Source organism: Eptatretus burgeri, chromosome 12, assembly GCF_056783735.1.
Source record: "Eptatretus burgeri isolate ZD-2024b chromosome 12, Ebu_testis_v1, whole genome shotgun sequence".
NCBI classification, from domain to species: domain Eukaryota; kingdom Metazoa; phylum Chordata; class Myxini; order Myxiniformes; family Myxinidae; genus Eptatretus; species Eptatretus burgeri.
This window is the reverse complement of record NC_140972.1, coordinates 83,829,774-83,844,773: the sequence shown is the minus strand read 5'-3', so window position 1 is coordinate 83,844,773 and position 15,000 is coordinate 83,829,774. Positions and strand designations below refer to the sequence as shown.

Below are 15,000 nucleotides of genomic sequence, written 5' to 3'. Positions count from 1 at the left end.
GAAACAGGAAGAGTGGGATTGAAGAACCTCAGGAACATGGTTACACAAGCATGACAAAAGAGTGGAGGTGTGTGCATTTACGGAGGTTCACCAGGTGGGGGTCACTTGAAGGACACGTGCATCCTGCAGGAGCTAGCAAGGTTCAGAGAGTTGAGAGAGTAAAGGAAGCTGCATCAAATGAAGGCTGTAAAAAAAACAGAGGCTTCCAAAATGTCAGTAATATGAGAGGAGGAAACCTTATGTTTTAGCCTCATTGTGGAAGATTTGTTCAGCATTTTGGGACTGCACAAATTCCACAAGAGACAGATGAGATGTTGGCATACAATTTTAAAGTGGAGAACAAATACTTCATTTGGGCTATGGACAAAGCTATCTTGAAGATGTGAGTTGGGCTATCTCGTCAGCTGTGAATAGTTCTCATTTAACAAGGAAGGAATGACTTGGAACAAGAGAGGATGCCCATTCTGTGGCTGACTTTGGAGATTTTTGCAATACGGTCAGCTCAGGAGAGGTGGTAGCAGGTGATGAGGCCAAGAAGTTGAAGAGACTGTAGCTGTTCCAGTGACTCCCATGGAAATAGATGGGTTCATTCGACAATACTTACAGAGTGACAGAGTGGGTTTGAGATTGGCCAGGATTGAAAGACATGTACTATTTGTTAGAACAACATCGAATCAATTCCAGATCAGCAGAGAGCAACGCTACACAGCTGACATCTGCCTGACAGTGGGATCGGGTATTGTATTACCCAATGTGGCGAGATCTGAAAAAAATATCCCCATGGGGGACTGATGGTCATTTCCCCAATAGGCGGGGTGAAAAATGAGGGATTTGGGGGAAGGAGCCATGGCCCCCCTTCCTGAAGGAGTACGGTCATGGGGAGCAGAACTTAAGTTAACGACATCATCCTTATGTTTTACAAAGAGTTTGGTTGGTCTGCATCTGGCTATCAGTTTCTGAGAAGATTTTAAAACAAATTACCTGAATTTGAGGCAAAACCCTCTTTTTCAGCCTCTTGTAGGGGGGCAGATCCGGATGGGGAGCACAACCACATTAGATCTTACTGTTCAGATCTGTCATACCAAATTTGGTCAATATCAGTCATGTAGTTTATGAGGAAAATATGTTTTAGTGAATATGAGGGATTAGCGGAGGGAGGCTGTGGCCCCCTTTCCAGTGGAGATATGGCTACGGGGAGCACAACTTAAGGTGAGGGCATGGTCACGATGCTGTTTCGCTTGTTTGGTCTGGATCCGGCTGTCGGTTTCTGAGAATATTTTTGAATAAAATACCAATATTTGTGGCAAAACCCCTTTTACCTCCTTTATAGGGGGGCACATCCGGATAGGGAGCACACCCCCATGAGACCGTACCAAATTTGGCCTGTATCACTCAGGTAGTTGTGGGGAAGATGTTTTAGTCAAATGTTAACAGACATACATACATACGAATGGACGGACAGATGGCCAGACACCGGGACCCCCTCTATGAGCTTATTTTGGAAAAAAAAATAATCTAAAAAGGAAGTTTTTGCAAAGCTATTGTGCAATGCATGAGAGTGGTCATTCGTGTAGATAAGGAAAAAGATTGGGCACTCCAGTCTCCTCTGGGAGAGGAGAAGACAGAATTCCATCAATCACAGTACAGTGTCTCCATAAGAGGAGGAGGATGGTCTTGTATTCCAGAGGCAGTGAGCTGAGCAAGCAGAGTAAGATTCCTCACTGCATTGAATGCCTGATATATGTCCATGGAGATGGTCCTGACCTCTTGTTTGAAATTTAGGTTTTCTCACCATTGCTGAGGGAGAAGCAATAGAATGTCCAGAGTTGAGTCACTGGGACAGAATCCAAATTGATGGTTTGAAATCACGTTGTTTTGAAATAAGGAAACACTTGTGGCTGGCAGCAATGATGCTTGTAATTGCAAGTCAGCTTACTGATCTGTTTTTCCACCATTCTTGTGAAAGGGAGTGATGTTGGAAGATTTTCAGGAAAAGGAAGACGGATAAAGGAGAGGTTTTTAAAAATTTTTATTTAAAAGAAAGGTTCAAGGAAGCAGACAAAAAAAGAAGCAAAACCAGCAGAGTAGAATTTGAGGTCATGGGTAGTAATGCCATCTGGTCCCTGCAGTTCTGACAAAGAGTTGCGGATGGACAGAACTTTTTCGACCTCCTTGAGTTTCAGACATCGAGTCGAGAAGCTTAGTGGTTACGAGGTCATAAAATGAAGACAAAGTGGAGTTGGTTGGGTACTTGAGATTTGGTGACAAACACCGAGTTGAGATAGTTTGCCTTGCATCAAGCAGAGTTTGAGGTGAAGCCATTTGATTTGAGTGAGGGGAAGGAGGACGAGGATACACAAGGCATCCCCAGAACTACGAGGAAAATGACTAAAGCTCAGTGTTGAGGTAAGGATAAATTGTGGTTTCTGATTGCCTATAGGTTGACACACATTTCTTGTGCATATTAATTAGTGACCAAAAGTTTCTCTTCGTCGATCTAGCCTTCCGTGTTGATAAAGAAACCTGCTCGACTTCAACCACCTCATCACAGGATTGAGTGTACTAGGACCATGAGGACTGAAGGGATAGCTGCAGTGAGGATGGCATAAACCGGAGTGAGATAGAGTATTCTTTGGAAGTATTCCCAGGAAGAATCAATGTTAGATGGTGTGGAGGTCGTAGCCCATTCCTTAATGAGAGAAGAAAGACTGCAGGTCCCTTCCAGTTCACTGATGCGAACAGCCATTTCTGCGGGATTGAGGTTGCTCTGCAACGATATAACCATGTAGATGTAGGCTTTGACAAGAAAGTGGTCAGCAGAGCCAAGAGGGACAGAGGAGCAGGAGAGGATGAATGGAATGTAGAGCATAACTAGTCCAGGGGGGGGGGAGGATGTAACAGCTGCAGAAATATAGGTTGGAAATTTTACAGATTCCTTCTGACCCTCAGTCATAAAAATGTCAAAATGGAATAGAAAATAGCCAGGAGCCGACACAAAGGAATCAGAGACATCCTGTGAAATGAACGTTTCGAAGAAACACAGAATGTCCATAATGCAGTAGCAGCTAGTAAACTAGATGGGGAGGACAGTGTTGTCAGAATAAAGACCTCATGTATTATTTGTTCATATTAGAGAGAGGAGAGCAATAGAAGTTGTGGATGGAGCTGCGCGCAAGAGACGGAATGATGTAGCCCAAGGCAGGCAGTTGGACAGAGGACGTGTATGGGGAACTTTATGAAATGGAGGATGCAGTCATGAAGGGGTTAAGGATCATGAACTGACACTTACTGCAATCTGTGTTTGACACGGAACCTGTTTCACCAAAGAGAAATAGATATTGTGACCAGAATGGGGAGGGGGGATTTATTAAAATAATAAATAATTGTACCGCTGTATGAACATGATGTGACAAGGGGTTTGGAAGTGAACTGTCTCAGGAATATGATTCCACAGGCAGGAGAAAAGAGGAGTGTCGGAGTCAAAGTGAGATGTAAGCTTGAACATCACTTACAAACGCCTAACAGGATCAAAGGAAAGGAAAAGAAAACAGAGAGACAATCATCTGTCTGCGTTGAGAGACTGACAGGCGTCATTATTTTTCTGCAAGACGGATGTTTGATTTTGAGTTCATGAATGCATTTCAAAGTGTTATCAGAGTCTATAAATCAGAATTTCTTCATTGCATGAGTGTAAAAATTGAGCTCTGGTGAAAGTCGGACAAAAACACCGATGATTCAACCATAACTAGTAGTGTAATGATGAGAGCATCCGCTCTTGAGTCTGGGTCGTCGGCATCTCGACACCTTGACTGAGCTACACCAAAGATGTTAAAAATTGTATGTGCTGCGTCCTTGCTCGATGCTCAACATTTAAAAAGGATAGTGCATGGACAAACAACCGAGGATGGCAACCATTGCACAGGCTTGATTGGCTGTGTAGCCTACTCGTGCAATGAAGTTGTATGTAAGAAATCTACTCTTACAAGTTGATAAAGAAGGCCCAAGTAAGTGTACAAGTTTCATTATCACATCTTTTTTTTTTTTTTTTTGCTTAATGAGCGCTTCCTTGTCCTTCAAGTAATCTCGGTGAAAACACTTTTACGAGCCTACATCTCCAAAGCAAAAAAAGAAGAAAAACATTGAAAGATTTTCCTCTCCGGTTTCGCACAATGAAGGTGTGTCTTGAGTCACAACATGTACTTCTTATATTGTGGATTTTATAAACACTAAACAATGAACATCCATTGTTACATTATGCCCCCTTCCCATGAAAAGTAAAAGTAAATTAAGAAGTAAAAAATCTTTTTTTAAAGAAGTGATGCATTTTACAGTCGAAGACAAACATGAGGTGGATGTGCTCATCCAACATTCATCCAACACTTGAACATCAGTGTTATTACCTCCTCGACCAAAAAGGTGTTTTAACCCCTGTGTGTCTATTTGTTTGTGACTTGCAAAAGCGAACATTTTTCAAGTATATTGGTCAATCTATTTTGTTGTTCTGTCTGTTGGGTCGCCGAAAAAGGTTGGGTCACCGAAATAGGTTGGGTCGCCGAAATAGGTTGGGTCACCGAAATAGGTTGGGTCACCGAAATAGGTTGGGTCGCCGAAATAGGTCACCCTTATTGTCAGTAATTCTGTCTGTTTGTTTGGATGTTTGTTCATTTGTCATCAGCATAATTGGAAGTATACGTGGGCGGATTTTGACCAAACTCAGGTGGTAGGTACATCTTATGACCTCGTGCTTTGGAAATTGTGATGGTTGCTAGGGACGCTTTGGTTCCCCAGCAACAACCGAAAAACCTTCAAAATCGGTACCGTTCACGCAAAATCAATTCCGAAAGCCATTATCCCACGTAGGGTAATGAAATTTGGCACCAATGATCTACAGGTGATGCTCTATCAAATATATTCCAGTTTTTGTGATATATGGAATACTTTACCCGCAGCGCCCCCTACAATTAGGGTATGCGCGGAAATTGGCGAAAATTGAAGGCCCCTTCCTGACCAGGTGAGTGCATCGATACGAATGAAACTGCAGGTTCATGGTACGCAATGAGTTCTACAACTTTGCCTCAGGACATATTGACCAATTTCGCTTAGGTCAGGGGTCAAAGGTCAATTAGTGCAAAAATCGATAATATGCGAGAGCTGGAGGTGCCTTCGCGCCAAATGCTACTCCTCCTAGGGTTATGGTCGGATTGTCATGAAAATTCACACTAATCGTCTGGAATACATTGTGCACAAATGATCGAGCCGGATTTTCGATTTAGATCTTTGTTCACCCACAGCACCCCCTCGAACTTTGGGGATTTCCGATTTCAAACCGCATTTTCGGTACTTTTCATTCAAATGGATACCGAGTAGTTATCAGTAGATGGAACTGGATGAGATTTGATATGCATAATCTTAAGGTGATTCCCTATCCGCTATATGACATCCATTTTGCTCTATATCTTATAGTTTTCATGCTCGGCGACCCATCGCCGCCTACCGGCTTGTCTGTTTGTTTGTTTGCCTGTCAATCGCCTACAGGTTCCAATTACAAACTGATCGTCATGAAACTTTACCAAGTTGTAGAGGTAGTCTTAACTGAGAAGCGTGTTGATTTTGAGTTCAAAGGTCAAAGGTCATCTTGAGGTCGAATTTCTATAATAGTCATTTTTCATCCAATTGACTTGAAAGTTGAACAGGACTTTCATACCGGCTTATTGAATTCAACCAGCAATTATTATTTTTGAGGTCAGAATCGGCCAAAAGGTCAACATAGGCCAAAGGTCAACAACTTAGGTGGAATTTCTGAAATCCTCAATTTTCAACCGATTTACTTCAAATTTGAAGAGGATTTCTATTTCATGTCACTGAATTCAACCACCAATTATTTTTGAGGTCAACATCGGTGAAAAGGTCAACATAGGCCAAAGGTCAACAGCTTTGGTGAGATTTCTAAAATCCTAAATTTTCATCCTATTCAATTGAAATTTGAAGAGGATTTATATTTCATGTCACTGAATTCAACCAATGATTTTTGAGATCAACATTGCCCAAAAGGTCAACATAGGCCGAGTTTCTAAAATTGTCAATTTTCATCCAAATGACTTGAGATTTGAAGAGTAGTTGCATATTTTATCAATGAATTCAACCACAAATTATTTTTGAGGTCAAATTTGTTTTATGGAATTTGCAAGTATTGTGCTATGCATGACATCTTTCTTATTTGTCTATTTGTCCGTTTGTGTGCAGGATATCTCAAAAAGTTGTGGATGAATTTGGATGCAAGTTGGTGGAGAGGTTGGGTGTGTGAAAGAGATGATGTGATTTAATTTTGATGAAGATTCGAATCCGAACCTGGATCTGATAATTTTTTTGAGTGATTCTTCACCATTGAGGGATCGGGCTAAACTGACATGTAACACAATATCTCGAAAAGGTTGTGGGCAGATTCGAACGAAACTTGGTGTGCAAGTTGTGTGTGTGTGACAAGGATGAATTGATTCAATTTTGGTGAAGATCTGAATCCAGATCTGGATACGATCGTTTTTTTATTTTTATGCAAAAATGTAATGGGCCTGATATGTTCTCGTGGATCAGGAATTGCATGACGGAAGTATGCACTCGACCGAGTGCCCTTCTAGTTGTAAAGAGAGTCAGCAATTAATGATTTAATAGATTAAAATTATCAGTGGAAAATAATTAAATAAATTATTAACAGGAAAGCCAGCACACATATCATAAGGCAGCATTTGGAAAAGTCCAATATTAGATGGAGGTTAATTGGAGTAAAAAGTATATGTGTAACAAAATAATAAACGTGAAAGTTTTAACAGGTTCAGTTGATGAATTCAATTCAGTTATTTTAATGTACTTTTCAACAAGAATTCTAAAATTGCAGACGGAAAAAAAATTATAAATCAAAGTGGGTCGAGGACAAGAGCTAGTAATAAATGGGCAGGACAACCAAGTGGTGTGTTACTAACAAAACATAAAGCTGAGCACGCTCTGTGAGTTGAAGCAGTTACTCATATGTGCAGTGTTGCCGATTACATTGTGGTGGTAGGCATGTATCACAATTCATGTTTGTCATAAGACCAAGCATGATCATATAATCATCTTGCCATTATTAATGCTTGGTGCAGGAAAAGAATGAGCCAGTTGGTATAGCTCGAATGAATGGTGTATGAAAGTAATGCGCATGTGAAATTGACAAAATCAGACCACGGGTGTTCACTGAGATTCAAGCAAACTGAAAGCCCCAGGAAAATAAATGCTGTTGACAGCAAGAAGCAGAAGCCATGGAAGAAAAATCACCTTGGTTGACAGGGTAACATCAGTCATGAGAATAAATCTCCATGGTATTGAGTGACCAATATGTCAGACTGGTTTTGAAATTTCTCGTTACATAGACAAACAACTACAGTGAGGTAGACACCAGAACAATGACAAAACACGTTTATAACAAGACAGAACATTTAACAATGAAGAGCTACACCAGAGTATAGGGATTACATTATATCTGAAAAAAGGTTTAGACTCACTGACTGACTTGACATCGATGGTTTGGGAAAGTGTGAGACTCAGGGGGGATGGATGGACAATTCCTGAGAACAACATTTTTCAAAGTTGTTTTTTTTTTGTCGAGATGACCCCTTTTTGACATTTTGCAGGTTAAAATTCTGTTTCGATGAACAATGCCTTTTTTTATAATCCAGAACCTTATTTCGAATGCAAACTTTATAATGACATTTCATTGCTGCACAAAGCTGCACGTATCACATAAGTTTAAAGCACCATTAAATGTGTGATATAGATTCCAGTAGGTCATCTCTAAATTGGACGTAATGCACATCCAATGTATAAAAATGAACAAACGGTTAAATCAGACATAAACACGTCATGGTTCAACTGGACAACTTTGTTGAACTGTGTCTACGACAGGTTGTGTGTGTTAATGAAGCCTATATGCCTTACCACATGCTTCAAACCAAGGACGGGTATGAGCAAACACACTTAGGAGCGGGTGAGGATAACTTTGTGATAATCCACATTGAAGTACTAAATCAATGTATCGTTCAATTATATGTATAAAGGTTATGGTTACAATAGGTAATTTTGTCAAACTGTGCTTGAGGCGAATTGGAGCACAATATAAATAGGCGGCCCAGGAGTGCTATATTCAAGTTCATGTGTGTGCGGACTCAAACACATACACCTCCAATGCCCTCTCCCATTTATTCGGTAATGGATGAGGCGAAGGATTATGTTATATATATATATATATATATATATATATATATATATATATATATATATATATATATATATATATGTATATATATATATGTATATATATATATGTATATATATATATATATATATATATATATATATATATATATATATATATATATATATATATATATATATATATATATATATATATATATATATATCCCTACAGGGACCGGGTGTCATGGCGTGCACCTGTAATCCGGCTACTCGGAGGCTTGGGTTGGAGAATCGCTTGAGGATGGGCGCTCTGCGCTGGGCCACGCTATGAGAGGGTGTAGGGCAGCCCGGAGTGATAGCGAAACCCAATCCTTATCCCTGTGTCGTAGGAGGCGACCAGGGTTGCGTCAGGAAGGGCATCCGGCGTAAAACCTGTGCCAAATCAGTATTCGGATCATAACGGATGATCCGCTGTGGCGAACCTTAACGGGAGCAGCCGAAAGAAGAACAACATCCCTACAGGAAGCAACAAATTATGTTGAATGCGCCAGATGTATGGTTCACCACTGTTGTTTTGAATACTTTTAGTCTGGCCTATATCTTTAAAAAAGCTTCTGAACAATTTTTTTTTGACGCAACAATATTAAAAAATATATTTTTAACTACAACGTGGAGAACACATTGCCATGGCATATGCTACATGACTACAATTATCATTGCCTGAAATTCTGCACGTGCTCAGTGACGATTCAACAATGAATCCAAAATTTTTAGCGAGTCCAGCTTAATTGGCAAACTTAGTCATGGCTCCAGAACTTGGTCATGTCACCTGAACCATGACTTATTTTAAAAGCACCATATTTCATAAATATATCTGAAAATGCAAATATCTGCGTTGAAAGTACTCACTTAATCATACATGATCAGGAAGAAGAGAGTATAATTTCTCGAGTGACAGGAATCATGTGAGCCATTTCCACACTGATCGTCGCTGATTTAACTCTATGATCTAGATAATAATGGCATGGCCAAGCCTAATCTTGAGATATTGGATGCTCTTAGAAATAATGTCCACTTTCTTCGAAACTCAGAGAATCAACCCCACCTGGTATTAGTTCAATGGCCAGGTAGGATTTCAACTCAGGACCCTCAGATCCCAAGCCCACCATCCATTTGGACCAACCTCAGTGCAGAGCGTTGGTGCTGCCTAAGCAGTCTCCTTGGCTATTGGGCACAATCCTGGAGAAGTCGCCACCCTGACACAGGATACCAGCAAGCTGGCACTCATTTTGCCAACCTCGGAAGGGTGACAGCCAGAGTCAACCCCACCTGGTATTAATTCAACAGCCAATGGGGATTTGAACTCAGGATCCTTGGATCCCAAAACCCACGACCCTAACCATTATGCCAACACCAGCCATATGCAACATCAAAGGTTACCAAATCATGTTAGCAAGGGCATCTTGGATTATAATTATGTTCCTAAGCATGTTCTCCAGCGAAGTTTATGCATGCAATTGTCTTATATCATATAGACTACCTTTCCTCAAACAAAATCGACTGCAAAAACGATTACAATAAATTTACCTGTTACTCTCAGTAATTGTGTTTATACACTGAGAGCAAGAAGGATAACTTGATACATATGCACCTTCAGCAGCTGGATGTTGGTAGTGAGTTACTTGGAGTTGCTAATGGAGTTGGACTCAGGATACAGCCTGAGTTGACCAATACACTTCTCAAAGTTATCACCAGGGGAGCTTTTCAACAAAAAATATCAGGCACTGCCCACTACTGGAGATTAAATCTTGGGCAGAAAAAAATCGATACCAGATTCTTGGACTTTTATCACCTCCAGCGAAGAAACCCTTCAATGTTTTTCTCACAGATATCTTGACTTTATACAAGCCTGGTGTTGGCGCAGTGGTTAGGGCAGCGACTTGGGATCCAAAAGGTCCTGAGTTCAAGCCCCGTTGGGCCACTGAATTAATACACCAGGGAGTTGACTCAGCCTGTCATCCTTCCGAGGTCGGCAAAGTGAATACCAGTGTACTGGGTCGGTGTATACCCCGGTTAAAATAGGTGTACCATATCCCTGTGTCGTAAGAGGCGACCAGGGTTGCGTCAGGAAGGGCATCCGGTGTAAAACATGTGCCAAATCACTATGCGGATCATACGGATGATCCGCTGTGGCGACCCCAAACGGGAGCAGCCGAAAGAAGAAGAAGAAGAAGAGATCTTGACTTTATACAACCATTTTCATCAACTACATTGAATTTGATTGCGGATATGACCTCCAAAAATTGTTTTACTGTCGCTTTTTGTCAACAGTCACTCAACTGTAGTGCAGTCGAGAAACCCCACTCATGAAAAGCCACCAAATTGCATAGTTACAGAGATATGTTGTAATTATGGTGTGATATGCCAAATGTCACACCTTCAAAATGCACTAAAAGTTGTCAAACAACACCTGCAATCATTGGCTGAAAAACTACAATGTGCTGCTTGTGTGTTTATCATTGTAGCACATTTCCAAGGAAGGAACACCATAGGCACCAACGTAAAGCTGCCATTGTCACGATTAAAGACGATCGTAAGCATGCTTCAAATAATGCAATAAAGGCTTCAAGATGGCCATCCTGCTCCTCGTTTAGACTGAGCTGAACAAAACACCTGCAGGAGGCAAATTACTCTGTCCAACACCACCTCAAAGCAGAGAATCATACTATATCTGGACGGGTGAACATAGAGGCCAAAGGAGTCGACCTAAAACCCGTTCGAACCTGATGAGTCAGAAAAGGTGAAACAACCGTCTTTTGATGACATTTTTGTTGTCCGACTTATGAACTTCAATTTGTAGAGGAATTTAATGGTGATTTGATGGTGAGAATACTGGGACGTTTCATTGTAAAAGTATAACTACAGTAATTTCCTTTTTAGGTCATCTCTTCGAGCATGACCTAATAATATGGGTGTAGATATCCTTCGATCCGTCCGTCCGTTGCGAAAATGACGATTTTCAAATTCTATCTCCTCCGCCATTTCTCAAGCGATCTTGAATTTGATTGTGGCATACAAATCTATGGGACAATATCTAAATTTCGTCAGGCCGGATTTTCGAATTTCGCTTTCGTTTTCGCGTCACGTGACTTCAAAGTTTGCAAAAACTGCCCTACCTTGAGGAGGCTATATATTTTCTCGCAGAGATGACCGTCACTCCCGCACGGGGTTAATTTTTTAGAGAAGGTATCCGTGCAAAATAAGGCAATAATTGTGTGGGCAATTAAGCTGGACAATGCACTCATTGGCAAAAAATACACTGTTTGTACACAGAGTGGAGGCTCATGTGTGAGCGAGAACACATGGAAAATAGAACAAACGTGGATATGACATAACAAAAAGAACAGTGTAAATAGGGAGGGCACACCAATCACAGGGTAGAGGGAAATATAGCATAACTAGAGGAATAAAGGAGATAAGGGGATGAATGAGAACAAAGAGAGGGGTGAGGACAAAGGTGGTTGGGGGAGGGGGGGACAAGCTGGATACAGGTGTAAATTCTGAATCACAGAAGTGTTAGGGAAAAATTACCCCTCCCCCCCCCGTGCAGGAGTGACGGTCATCTCTGCGAGAAATAATACCACAAGTTCTCAATGTTTAGTTATGACCGAAGCCTACTGCGCAGCTCCACTGCGCAGCTTGGTTAAAGATGACTCGGCATTTTGGCGCACGTGCACGAAATTATATTTTCAAAATAAATGCCGACGTTTACATTTCGGGTTTTGAAACTTTTGCACTTTCGGCGGAAAATGTATGAATATAATATATAAGGTCAGCTGCTATGCAATGACACCATTCACTAACTTTTACCATGCCCAGTAGAGAATATATAGCCTCATGAAGGTAGGGCAGTTTTTGCAAACTTTGAAGTCACGTGACGCGAAAACGAAAGCGAAATTCGAAAATCCGGCCCGACCAAATTTAGATATTGTCCCATGGATTCATATGCTACAATCAAATTCAAGATTGCTTGAGAAATGGCGGAGGAGATAGATTTTGAAAAATCGTCATTTTCGCATTTTTTGCCAACTTTGAAGTCACGTGACACGAAAACGAAAGCGAATATCGAAAATCCGGCCTGACCAAATTTAGATATTGTCCCATAGATTCATATGCCACAATCAAATTCAAGATCGCTTGAGAAATGGCGGAGGAGATAGATTTTGAAAAATCGTCATTTTCGCAACTTCAAAGGCCTCGTGAGCTTGACCTTGACCTTCGGTGACCTTGAAAGTCATACCATCGTGTACGTCTCATCGAGCTCTATCAGGATCACTAATGACCAGATCTCCCGCTTCTACTTAATTGTGGACGGACGGACGGACGGATCGAAGGACATCGACACCCATATTATTAGTATAGGTCATGCTCGAAGAGATGACCCAAAAATGGGGAAGAAGCCAAAATGGAATAAAAATAATTGAAGAGGAGAGTGAGGGAATGGGGGAGAAAGGAGGCACCCAGTAACAAAAAAACATCGAACGAGGTTGGCTTCGGTAGGGTTAATGAAGGTAGAAAGGTCAGCGGTATGGATGTGGGATGACCTGAGATGGTGGTTGACTTGATCAAAGCACTGGAGGAAAGGAGATTGAACAGGCTGAAGAAGTGCTTCCACAGGTGAGATAAAACATATGAGTGGAAGTGAGCAGTGAGCCTGTATTTTGGGAGTTTCCCCAGAAGTGGGTCACTGGCAGACCATGAAAAGGGCAGCGGGTGTAAGAGCAGAAGACTTCACCAAACTTGGTACTAAGGAGAGAGGGAGAGAGGGAGAGAGGGAGAGAGGGAGAGAGGGAGAGAGGGAGAGAGAGAGAGAGAGAGAGAGAGAGAGAGAGAGAGAGAGAGAGAGAGAGAGAGGGAGAGAGAGAGAGAGAGAGAGAGAGAGAGAGGGAGAGAGGGAGAGAGAGAGAGAGAGAGAGAGGGAGAGAGAGAGAGAGAGAGAGAGAGAGAGAGAGAGAGAGAGAGAGAGAGGGAGAGAGGGAGAGAGAGAGAGAGGGAGAGAGAGAGAGAGAGAGAGAGAGAGAGAGAGAGGGAGAGAGAGAGAGAGAGAGAGAGAGAGAGAGAGAGAGAGAGAGAGAGAGAGAGAGAGAGAGAGAGAGAGAGAGAGAGAGAGAGAGAGAGAGAGAGAGAGAGAGAGAGAGAGAGAGAGAGAGAGAGAGAGAGAGAGAGAGAGAGAGAGAGAGAGAGAGAGAGAGAGAGAGAGAGAGAGATATCACCAAACTGTCTGTGATGTGAAAGTAATAGGCACAGGGACTCAGCTTCATCGTGGGAGATACCAATGATTTTGAAGGCCTCGGTTTTCATGCCGACAAGTTGAGCAAAGTGTGAGGCAGGGGTGCCAATGCAAATTGAAGAGCAGCACTCCATCAAACTGTGGATGAAGGCCTTGTAAGTAGATGAAAGTTCAGATGTGCTCAGGAAAGACTTTGGACAATGTAGAATGTACAGTTGGAGGTTGGTTTTGGAGGCCAACTTAGATATGTCGTTTACCCAAGAAAGATTGTGGCTGATGGTCAGGCCCCAACGTTTGAGTGACTGAACTTCTTCAAGAGGTTTGTTAAGGAAGTTGTTAGGAGGATTCACCAGGCAGTCTTTATGCAGAGACAGAGTCTGCAGACCATGAAAAGGGCAGATTGTGCGAGTTTGTCAGAATTGAAAGACATATTTGAGGCTGCCACGATACCTTCAAGGAAGAGAAGGCAAGTTGTTTTCAGGCAACTGCCTCACTGTTGATACTATGGGTAAGAGGATTGGTATGATAACTGAAGTTGGTATGGGATTTATTTGTGGATAAGAGGGAGCAGGATTCCATGGAAGAATTCCTCGGCTGCATTAATATCAGGGGTGGCAAATATAGAAGACCGATCCAGAAGTAAGATGGCAGCTTTCAGTCCCAGACGTGCTAAGGAAAAACTTTGGACAAAGTAGAATGTCCAGTTCCAATTAATGAGCAGATCAGATGAACCAATTATAGCAGTGGAAGAACAGGAAGGATTAACAGGAAAGTTGCCCAGTACCAAATCTCGAAGGGAGATTTGCCATTGGCAGAAATCCCAGTTGGAAAGTTCACAGATCGAGTCAGGCACATGCAGCCGCAGAATGCTGCAGTGCCTTGGCTGATGAAAAGGTGCCAACACCCAGCCAATTCCATGGTGACAATTGAAATCATCACATAATATGAGTAAGAGAGAGTTGGGTTGGTCATTAAAAGTTGGTCCATGTTGGCAGAGAGAAATATTTAAATGGAGTAATCACTGTGAGGAAGACAGTACATCACAAACAAGAGGTAGGAACAGAGAGGAACTCGTGGCCAACGGTATCCCTGGGGGTTTTGAGGGTTAAGAGCAGTGCACGGGCAGTGATAGATGGAGTTGTTGATGTTTAATGCAATTCCATCACCGGCGCAGGGTTCAGGCCTGTCAAACGAAAGGAGATAATCACCAACGAGAGGCATGGGGAAATCAGGAACATCCTGCGGGAGGAAGGATTCCGTTAAACAGATAATATCTGGTTTATCAGCAGCCGCCTGGATTGAGAGATCTGTCAGATTTGAGTGGAGACCTCAGATGTTTGAGGACCACAAAGTTCGGACAGGGGAGGAGGCACTGTTGTCAGGGTGCAGGAACCTGGAAAGGGGGTGGGGGAATGTGGAGAGGGGGCGAGGGAAAAGGGATGTAGGGTGTGGAAAAGGGGAATCTGAGAGGGGTGGTGAGAGAG

General features: G+C 42.1%; 1 protein-coding gene across 2 annotated transcripts in view; it reads right to left on the bottom strand.

The window, feature by feature from the left end:
- Positions 1-15,000, bottom strand: part of LOC147016015 (protein unc-13 homolog B-like) — a 1,009,527-nt gene that overhangs the window by 306,866 nt on the left and 687,661 nt on the right. The window lies entirely within an intron of this gene.